Here is a 10,979-nt window from a genome sequence, read left to right as displayed (position 1 = left end):
AATACCTTCAGGTTTAGCAGTTGTGTTGCTGTGCTGCCATTTGTTGTTTTTTCTTTTTCTTTTTCTTTTTCTTTTTCTTTTTCTTTTTCTTTTTCTTTTTCTTTTTCTTTTTCTTTTTCTTTTTCTTTTTCTTTTTCTTTCTTTCTTTGTTTTTTTCTCTTTTTTGTCAGTGAGCAAGTTCAGAAGAGAAGTTGGTTACTGGTTTAAATGAGCGTAGCATTCACTCCAGTGAAATGTAGGAGGCTGGATGAATTTTCTCTCTTAACAATAAGAATAGTAATGAAAAATATCAATATGCACATTTTACTGGGCATACCTACTTACCTCCTGGACCATGACAACTGACCAGATCTGAAAAAAAGTTTACATATACAATTATTTGTATAAACATATTTAAATCATACTGAAATGCAAACCCATAGGTAAATCAAGTTTTTATCATTATCAACACTTCTTGCTGAAGTATGAAGAATTCAACTATAATGAGCAAAACTCAAGTGGAACCTATAGGTCCTCAGCTATTCCTCTCCTATTGACAGGATCCTCTGACCATAAATGGCATTTATCGTGCATAACTCTTGTGTCTTAGCAACCTTATTTTTTAAACAAAGGGGGTTTGGATACATATAATTTATTAATTTTATGCTGTCAAGACAGACAATAATGTATAACAGACAAAACTCATGCCCAGCAGTTGCTGGTTGTTTTCTATTATCTCCATAGAGCAAGTCAGAAACATTTGTGGTAGATTATTTTTAAAAAAGAACATATCTTCTTCCTGACCATTCCTTCCTAGCTGAGCATGAGAAGTGAGGTCACCTCTCCTCTAACACAGTGTAATGCAGCACAGTAAATGATCAGTCACCAGAATGTCCCAAAGTAAACTCTGGCATTGCCAAAGAAAGTATCTCCTTCCCTGAGATTTAGCACCTACCTTGTAACTCGGCTTTGCTCATGTGTATGGAGTCACAGCAATTAAAGAAACTATTTCAGAAGCACAAATCAACAAGTTAATCATGTGCTTAACTTAAAAATGAAGAATCTGTGAGACTGGAAGGATGGCACTGAGAAGTGTTGTGGTCTCATCCTTGAGTTAGGCAAGTATGTTTGAGTGTTCAGCTGCCCGAGAAAGGGTGATTTCCCTAAAATAGCTCTGCATTCGGACTTATCATGATGGTCCTCCCTGGTTCAAACCCTCTGTCACTCTTCCATTAATGACACTCGGGGAAGTCTTTGTTCAGTAGCACTCACAAAACATAAATAACATTTAATTAAATAAAGTCTCTGCTACGATTTAATATACTAAGATCAAAGCATGTGGAAAGTGATCTTTGTCTCTGACAGAAGGTTTCCCACAGACAAGAAATAATCTAGGTTCTTGCTGACAACACATACAGAAAAGTTAATTTGTATTCAGAATATGTTTATAGAATATTCCCCTTGCTCACTGACAGCCACATTCTAGGAACTGTTTCCATGCAGGTGTGTGAGTTGTTTCTGTTGTTTGGGTTTGGGTTTTTTTTCTTTTCTCACAAAATTTCCCCAACTTGTCTCTCAGAGAGCACTGCGTTTTCCTCCTGATACAATCTGAACCCTCTCTGCCTGCTTTGCATTGTGACAATCCCTCAAGCAGCTGGCAGTTCCTGGCTCATGCAGGTGTCTTAGCACCCCAGCAAAGCAGAATCTATTTCCCAGCTGCACATAGCCTGGAATCACTTGGCTTGGAAGAGCGTACATTAACTTAAATTCCTTTATCACTTTCTCACATCAAAGGTTCATTTTTCTCTGCAAAGCCTTAATCTGAAATCAAGTATGACCAAAGTCAGATCACGTTTTCAGGGAAGGTGTTAGCACAGCAGTGCAGGAAGGAAATCTTATCAGTTTTGCTGAGCTCGGTGGGTTGGTTTTACAGAGAGGCGTTTGTCAGCACAATCCAAAGCAGCAACACTGCAAGCACTGGCTGGGGAAACGAGGCCTGATCCAAAGCCCATTGGAATCCATGCAAAACAACACTTAATTTTCTCTCTGAAGTCAGTGAGATGTTGACTTTTATTTCAACAGAAGCAGCTCCATGGCTTTGATATCTCTCATGTCTTTCAGAGTACTGACTGCTGCAAATTAAAGCAGAATCAAAAGCTTCTTTTTTTATTCTTTTAAGCACACAAACCCAAGTGTCAGAAATTAAAATATAAAATATCTGTGGAATAAACTCTGATGACTTAACTTTGATAAAATTAAGGCTTTTAGTGGTATTCTTAAGGGTAATAATAAAAACATATCCTTATGAAAGACTGAATATTTTAAGAGTAAAAGACTGGCTACAAGAAGGAAAGAAAAAGATGCAACTCTTTTTAATGATGGTTTATTCCACCCCTCATAATGTCCACCTTATTTGATTATCTGTCAAATCTTCTCAAAATTCAAATACACCTTACAAGATGATATGTGTTCCATGAGAGGTTTAAAACATCTTAGGGTTGTGACTGTTGCTTTTCAGAACTCAAAAAATGTTTCCGGGATTTGTAATTACAAGATCACCAGAGCTGACATTATCCCTTAATGAAGTAAAATGACACTTCATTGTGTCATTTTACTATAATGGAGACGTGACTCCATTATAGGAATAAATACAGGACCATTATTTCATGCTTTACTAAAATTAAAGTTATCCTAGACATTCTAAGATTAAAGAAAGATTTTTTTTTTTTTATTCATGAGCTGAAGATTTTGAAGAGGCTGGTGCTGACTAGCTGGTCTGTCTCTCTATGAAATTGCATTTAGCAAAGTGTCTTAGGAAATGAATTGATTAATGTTGAATGATACCAGGAGCAATAGATCATCCTGTGCCCATATTTGGTGTATTATTAGAAATTCCACATAAGCAAAATCCTTTTTAGCCTCAGGGAGATTTAGCCAGCAAAGACATGTGAAGGAGTGAAATTTCCTAGATTTGTGTTGGTAACATGCATCAAACAATCTGTAACTGCTGTTTGTTAAAAAAACAGAGAAAATACAAATGGAAAACTAAAACCACCCCCACACGTGCCCAAAACCCAAACAATAATATTTGCAGGGAGGGAAGAAGGACTAATGCTAGCAGCCTGGGGGTGTTACTGACCAGGTGTGCTGAGGGATGGCTTGTCAGAACTCCCAAAGGACAGAGGCAACACAGGGCAAATGCAAACCCTGGCAGCCGGGAGAGCCCCACAAAAATCCTGTTTCTGCAGCAGCAGCACTGAGTGTGGGACAAACTGCTCACAGAAGGAAGGCAGGATGATGAAGGATCCATCCCCAAACTTCCCTAGCTAATGAACTTGGAGCCCCTGTGGGAAAAAGGCTAGAAAATTAGCTATGTATGCTTCACCAGTAGTTCTGTCTGCTTTTTCTAATGAATCAAAGTGTTTTGAACTCTGCCTCAACAGACCTATATAAATCTGTTAATGTGCTTGGAAACTAGAACACAAATGTTTTTTAGGAGGTGTCTCACACTGGAATAGTTCCTTTATATGCTAAGGGTACTATCTGATATACCCAGGACTGGGTAGGAAGGGCTATTTTCTGCACATGTGGTAAGAAAATCCAGCTATTCCAGGCCCCAGGAAAATTACATGCTCCCACATAAAGAATCCAGCTTCCTTTCCTTAGATCTGTTTTCTTTTCCTCACTCTGTAAAGCAAAATCCCTTTAAAAGAACCACCCTAATGGCTTTCTATGTTGATATAAACCAAAAAGCATTAATGAAGGAAGAGAACATGAAAATTTGTATTTAACTACTGAATCTCACTAGAGATGTGTACGATGAGCAACTTCAAACCAAGAGTGGGAAAATACCCATAGTGGCATTTCACATGATGCAGCAGAACATTAGCCTCATACGAGGGTTTCATTCCTCATAACCCCCATAAGGGGAGGAAGCCCTATTCTCTGCACCCTACAGATCACAAACTGATGCATGATGAATTCTCCAAGTCATAAAGAAAATAAATGATTGATGAGGGATGGTCTCAACATGGTCTCCTGAGAGCCAGGCCACAACCAGGCCTCCTATATGAAAAAATCAGTTAACTTTGAAGATACCCACAGTTCATCAGAAAGGATCAGACAAGTTGTTTGAATAAGAAACACAAGAAGGACTTTTATTGTGCTGGATATGTAGATAAGAATCCATTTACAAGAATTTGAACAGACAGACTTCCACACTTCAGGAAAGGGAGTGCTGCACATCACCAGCCACAGAGAGGGATCAATATCCTGTGGGAGTCCAGGGCATCCCTCTGGCTGCCCTGGCAGGTCTGGGACCCTGGCAGGGGTCAGGAATCCCCCTGTACAGAGCTCCCAGAGACACTGTCTGTGATCTCTGTCCATGGAAAAGAGTTTTCAATCTTATAGGATGAATTACAAGCTCTGAGTGTTTGATATGAGTAATAATTAAGTGTGGCACGGGTGCAAAAGTAAAATTTTAGGATTCTAGATAAGGGGTCCAAAGGGATCAAGATGGAGGAAATTGGGCGTGCCTTGTCCTTTTTCTCCTTCTTCATGCCCTCCATGTTTCACTGTGGTGTTGGCATTTTTCTGTTGGTTCAGGCTGGGGACACACTGTCCAACGTAGGTGACATATCTTGGCACGTTATTGTAAATCCAGCCCAGGGAGTTTCTGGTATTTAATGTTTGTAACATCCCACTGAGGGCAGAGCCCCACACGCTGCCCTGCAGGACAGAGCTGGGCAGGGCAGCAGAACATGGTAGAGATAAACAGAATAAACAACCTGGAAACCAGCACAGACAAATTACGAATTATTAACAGCTGAAGTTAATACAGCTGGATTGTTTTTTGTAAGAACCATTCTTACTCCTTTTCCCTCTCCTTTCAGTGGAGGAGAACAGGCTAGAATTGAACAAAGCAGCTACACGGTTAAAAAAAAGGAACTTGGTCTCAGGAAAGCAAGGCTGTGCAGCCCCCAGGGAAGTTACTCTTACCCTTTTATGCTTGTGTGTCCCACACCTCAAAGAAGGGAGGGTGGGCTAGGATATCCCACAGAGTCCCATGTAATGCCAGATTGGTGGCTCCTGATTAATGCTTATTAATCTAATCTTTAACTGATGTGTGATCATCTTAGCCCAGAGTGACTAGACTTTATCTCATATATTATCTCAGTTATGTTTTCCTTTGGAGAGCAGTAGGTGTGACTGTGAATAAAGAATTTCTTAATTTTGGTTAAGTAACATCTAATGAAACATAATTTTTAAAGAAGGTTGTGATAATAGTTTAGTGTGAATTATACAGTCATCTTTCAGCCACTTTCAAAGATCAAAACGTTAAGGACAATGAGTAAATACACTACTTATAGTTAATAAACAGCAAGGTTCCTGCTGGTCTTCATGCAGCTCCTGATAATGCAGAAAAATTTTGGAAGAACTTGGCAGGAAAGGGTTATCTTTGTATGGACTTATTTATTTTTCTGAGAAGTGAGGAGGGGAAGAGGACAGTTGTGAAGGTGAACAGACATGTGAGAGATTGGTGCTCTAAACATCTTTCCTAACCGAAAAGAAACATCTATCCTAAAGAAAGAAGTTTTGGAATATTTCCCAGTAGGGGCTAAAGTCTTTCAGAGTTTATATTTTCTGGGTTCTCTGACTCTCAGTGGTGGACTGAAACTAGCAAGACTTTGTAAAAATTATATAAATATGATTTCTTTCATATACCCATGCCCCTTTGTTAACTAAAGATCACTTTTTTCCCTGGAAGTTTGCCAAGAGGATTTTCTCATTCCTTGTTCTTGCCTTCCCCAAGGCTGCTAAAGATGATAGTCTTTTAGATAAGAGGGAAATGCTATGCACCATTTTTTCTATATTCTTGCTTTTATCACTTGGAGGAAAAAGTACAGTTAATCTCCTGAAGTTAAATCAGCAGACAAACATATTGCAATTCAAAGTTAATCATTGAGCAAAACTTGGCTTCAGCCAAGCACAATGCAGAAAACTAGAAGACAAATTTCAACCCAAATGAGAGGTATTTTCTTCAACAAAATTCTTGCCTTAAGGTCAACAAGTTTTTTTTTGAGAGTTGGCTAAACCACTTGGGTCACTATAGATTATGTTACATTCAGCTGTGCGTGGATGAAAAGGGCCACATTGACACCTGTTTTCCCTCCACGTTATCCAAAACCACTTCAAATTTGGCTCAAGCGTGAAAAGGGTCAGAGCTCACGGCATGGCAGGCCGAGGGTCCCGCTCCCTTGCTCTGCCCAGCCTCCTGCAGCACCACTTCGGTGTAGCGACTGTGTGGCACATGCCAAAACATTTATGACGGCTGAGGTTACCTATAAAGTGGGCCTGCTGGGGCTTTAGGTTAGCTGATACGGGCTTTAGCTCATTTGCCCTTTCTGTTGCAGCACTTCAAGTGATTCCTGATTGTTTTTCTTTGTTCCTTTTCCATGCAACTTCACATCTGCCGTCAGCAGGATGTTGCTGTTGATGGGAGTCGCGCAGTCACAGCGCCAGCGCTGCCAGCGGTTTTCTATTTGCCTGCTGACCGAAACCTTGAACCTGCCGAATATGCGACAACCTTTATTCCTCCTCAAAACCAGAACTTTAGCAGCCGAGAGGCATCGCCCCGGGCTCCCCATGCCGCGCCGTCCCTCACAGCGCTTCCCTCATGGCAGGTGGGGCCGCTTCGTCCCGCTCGGGGCGCGAAACCACCGGAACGAGAAAACCCCACGGAAACCCCGCTCGGGGCAGCCGGAGCCGGGGCTGGAGCCGGGGCCGGGCCGGGGCTGGAGCCGGGGTTGGTGCCGGGGGCGGGCGGGCCGCGGGCCCCGCCCCGAGGCCGGCGAGCTCGCCCGGGCAGCGCCGGCAGCATGAGGAGCGGCGGCGCCGCTGCAGCCGCTGGGGCCGCGGGACGGGCGGAGCAGGTGCGGCGGGGCCGGGCAGGAGCGGGGCCGCGGGCGGGCGCGGGGCACGGGGGACCCTCCGCGGGCGGCAGCGAGCGAGCGAGGGAACGAGGGAGCGCCCCGAGCCGGGCTCTGCTCCGCAGGCGGCGGCGCTCGGGGCCGGCCGGGCTGTGCCCAGCCGGGCTGTGCCCAGCCGAGCCGTGCCGGGCTGTGCCGAGCTCGGTTGTACCCAGCCGAGCCGTGCCCAGCCGGGCTGTTCCGGGCTGTGCCATGCCGGGCCGTGCCGTGCCGGGCTGTGCCGGGCCGTGCCCCGCTGGCGGGTCCGGGCGCGGCGCTCCCGGAGCCCTCCCGGGCGGTGGCACCGCGCTGGCTCGGACGGCCACGCAGGAAAAGTCAAAGTAATCTTTTCGCTCTGTGAGTCGCCTGCGATTAGGGTACCCTGCGATTAGGGTGAAGAGAGCCGAGCGCTTTCCAAAGCGTGTTACAACGCTGGAGCGGGCTATTAGTTTGGACGCGTCCTAATGGATGTGTTAATCAGCCTAACATCCTTCTCTGCTCACCTTTTTGGGCTAATTGAGGATGGCATCTGCTGATTTTCTCTTTGAGCTTCGAAGTGTTTGTTAATAGTGATTGTCTTGTCGCGTTAGCTCCGTTTCTCATCTGTAAATCCAGCATGTGACTTGAATTCAGATCGCTGGCTCGTGGGGTGGTGATTGTGCGTTTATTTGCCCCTACGCCTGTAAGGTTGAGCCAGTATCAAAAAGTTTTAAGTTCTCTCTGAAGCTTATTGAAAAAGATCTGGAGGTCTCTGTCGACTTTAAAAACTGTTTACAACTGGCAACCCTGTTGGTGCCTTGAGGCAAAATGAGATCCGAGCATGGAAATGGGACTGCATTTTATATCTAAAGATGGTCCCTTGCAGGTCAAAACGGAGACGTGTTGGTAGGGACAAAAAACTTCATGGGAGCGTGGACTTTTTTTTTTTTTCTTCTTCTTCTTTTCCCTGCCTTTCTTTCTGCCTTTCTCTTTAGAGACGCTAAACCTTGCAGTAAGGTGGAGCACTGCGGTTCTCTGCTGCCAGTCCCAGCTGCCCCCTCTCTGACTCTGCTTTTGGTTTTGAGGAAGTTCTTAATCTCTCTGTGACTCAGTGTTCTAATCTTTAAAATGGCTTAATAAGACTTGTCACGCTTGCCTCCCAGGAACATTAACATCTAATTGATGCTCACGAAGTGCCTTGATCTGTGAGAAAAGAGGGCATCTTGCTTCCCTTATTTCGCCACTTTATTTTGGGTGCTAATTATATCACACGGGTGGAAAACAGATTGTCTGACAGCCTGGAACTGCAATTGGTGTCTGTTCTCATTGACACAAGCACTCTGAGTGTATGCCCACTTATGCTCAGTTTGAGGTGTCCGGATGTTTCTAAAAACGGCGGGGTTTATCCTTTCTGGAGGATGCGTCTGGGAAATTGCGCTGAAGCAGCAACAGACTTTTGCTCATAACTCTAGAGATACTACACAGTTTTTTCTTTGTGTATTATGAGGTCAGTAAAGGTTTTAAGAATTAAAACTGTCGACTCAACTCTCAGCATGTCCCTGATCTTAAATCTTACTCTGCCTGAATCTTACCTTAGTCTCTGTTTTTGTCATGTTTTACTTCTTTAGAAATAGAGAAAACAGACAAGCTTACAGTTTTCTTCTTGAAAATGCAAGCTTTAGAATAGAAAGTGTATCTTTTAAATCGTTTTACTTGCTGTTCAAAGGAGTAATTAGCCACTTCACTCCCTGTGACTTGAATCTTGCCCCACCTCCTCCTTATCGCTGCTGCCTCCCCCTCGGGCAGATAGCAGAGTCTCCAGTGGCAATAGCAAGGATCTGGGATGATGGGGTCACCATTAACACAGACCAGAAGACATCAGTATTCATAAATCAGCTGATGTGAGTGGACACCCTGCCTTAACAGCACCGGCACCATGGGCTTTTTCACCTAAAACTTGAGGGTGCAGAATTCTCAGTCCTTTCCCTACATCTTGGTTCCTCTGTGAGCTGGGAGGCTGCTTTGAGACACGGCATTTGACTCATACGTTGGATTCGGTTCTCCTTTTCAGCATTGTTGCTGCAGTATTGTCCTTCCCCACTGCTAAATGGACCTGCAGCGTTGATACCTGACAAATGCACCTTCTAAAACGCTGTTTGATGCTTGTTAGTGCCGTTCTTTTCATGGTACAAGGAAAAAATACTGCAGATGCATCGTAGAGTGTGTGGTGGAGAAATGAAGTTCTGAAGGGAAACTGAAGCATGCTTCATTCCACTTCCTCTTGCCACGTGGTTCTTCTGCAAGTAATGTAACTTTTCTTGCCCTGTCTGTAAAATCAGGTGAATTCTTAACAAATTAGTATAAAGGAGAGCATATAAAAATGGGAAATCGTATCCGTTTCACTCTGAATTTCTGTTTTGTTTGATTTTAGTTAATTGCCTCAATGTTGCTCTGCAGTTGTATGGCATTACCAGATCCATGACAGGGTGGTGCTGTTTGTGGGGAGATCAGATTTCCTTCAGTTTTGCCTAGAATCTAGATGGATGATCTGGAAAGGGTTTGTTTTTATTAAGATATGCCGAAGCAGGGTTTTCTAGTCTCCTGCTGATATCCCATTCCTTGTGGAGGTGAGAGAGCCTATGTTTTGGCTGGAGATGTTCTTTAAGTGTGAGAAACCATAAAACAGGAGAGGTGATTGCTCTCCAGTTTCTTCATGAGTATGCTTTAAGTCTTTCACCTCTTTTAGCACATACCTTGTATCTCCTCCAGCTGTCTCACTGCTGTGGTATTTTATAGCTAGTATCTTGAAAAGAGAGAAGAAAAGTGAAAACTTTGAAATGCTATATGTTTCCCATTGGGACTCTTCCATGTGGCTGTGCCATTTGTTGTGAATGCTTGGTAACCTGTGTCTGTTTCTTTGCCTCACTCTGATTCCCCTGATGTCAGCAGAAAAGCTCTCTTTCCTAGTGGAAGAGGCTTTGCTTCTTAAGGGCACTGTGGTTTTTGATTCCCTTAAATTGAAGACAATTTCAGGTGTCTGAAACTGAGATCTGCCTCCCAATGGTCCTTCTGTTTTCTCAGTTTGCTCACGTGTTGGATCCAGAGTCGAGGAGCTACAGAAGGCTGAGGGGATGCTGCCTGTGCTGGCAGCCTGGCTTGCATCCATCTGTGTAATAGATGTATACCTGTACAATAGGAATTTGGTGTGTGCATTTTGTGTGAGAGCAAATTCTTGGCTGCACCTTTCCTGTTCAAGCTCTTTCTCTGTGAGGAGCCCATGAACTTGAAAAGCACAGCCTCCACTCTGTGTCTGGAAGCTCAGCTGTGCAGGGAGGGCACACTGCTTGTTTCTCATCACTGGGACCAGTTTTAGAGGAGATTATACAGCAAACTGACTCTTTCAGAAGTGGTGTTACTAGTTTAGGGTACATTAGACTGATTCCAGAAAATAAAGATGTTCTAAATCAAGGCTATTAAGTGTCCACTGATTCAGTCACTGTGCAGATACACAGTTAATATTGTATTGTGACACATTCTGAAAATTGCTGTGTTTATTTTTGACCTGGAGAAGATGACTAATGCTTTCATGCATGCATAGTTACATGTACAAGCAAGTAAAAACTTCCCCAAAATTATCTTTAGATTCCTGGTTCTATGAAAGGAAAAAAATTCAGACTTGTCCCTAAATCTGAGCTGTTTTTGCTTTCAAGCCTTCTTTCTGCTCTGGGTTGATAACCCTGTGTTCAGTGGGAGTTATGTTTTCGGAGGTTTTATTATGTCCTCCAAAGTTTTGTGAACAATTTACTGTGTGGGAGAGGAACACAAGCAACCCCATTCTGTGTTAGGAAAGGTAGGTGATACCACAACACAAATTAGAAAGGCACTTTGGCTATAGCTTATATTTAGTTAAATTCTGATTGTTCTTATTTCAATGTCCCAGTAACACTGATGTAATTAGGAGAAAACATGGGTTTGTTTTTTCTTGCTTTTGGCCCCCTAGAGTTGTGATGGCAAAACCTGGTGAGGCAGGTGTTTTATGGAATTGTGTGATGG

At 43.4% G+C, this 10,979-nt stretch overlaps 1 protein-coding gene across 10 annotated transcripts in view; it reads left to right on the top strand.

Moving 5' to 3' along the window:
• Positions 1-6,498: 6,498 nt before the first annotated feature.
• Positions 6,499-10,979, top strand: part of MICAL2 (microtubule associated monooxygenase, calponin and LIM domain containing 2) — a 119,563-nt gene continuing 115,082 nt past the window's right edge. For 8 of the 10 annotated variants that reach the window (XM_085579750.1, XM_085579747.1, XM_085579749.1 and 5 more), the window contains exon 1: positions 6,778-6,911. The gene's annotated coding sequence lies outside the window, so the exon portion shown is untranslated. Of the gene's footprint in view, positions 6,663-6,777; positions 6,912-10,979 lie in introns of those variants that run through there. The other 2 variants (XM_085579743.1, XM_085579742.1) reach the window with 2 other exon arrangements.

Source organism: Lonchura striata, chromosome 5 (assembly GCF_050655825.1).
Source record: "Lonchura striata isolate lonStrDom1 chromosome 5, ASM5065582v1, whole genome shotgun sequence".
In the NCBI taxonomy this organism is placed as follows: Eukaryota; Metazoa; Chordata; class Aves; order Passeriformes; family Estrildidae; genus Lonchura; species Lonchura striata.
This window is presented reverse-complemented; position numbering and strand designations above follow the sequence as displayed.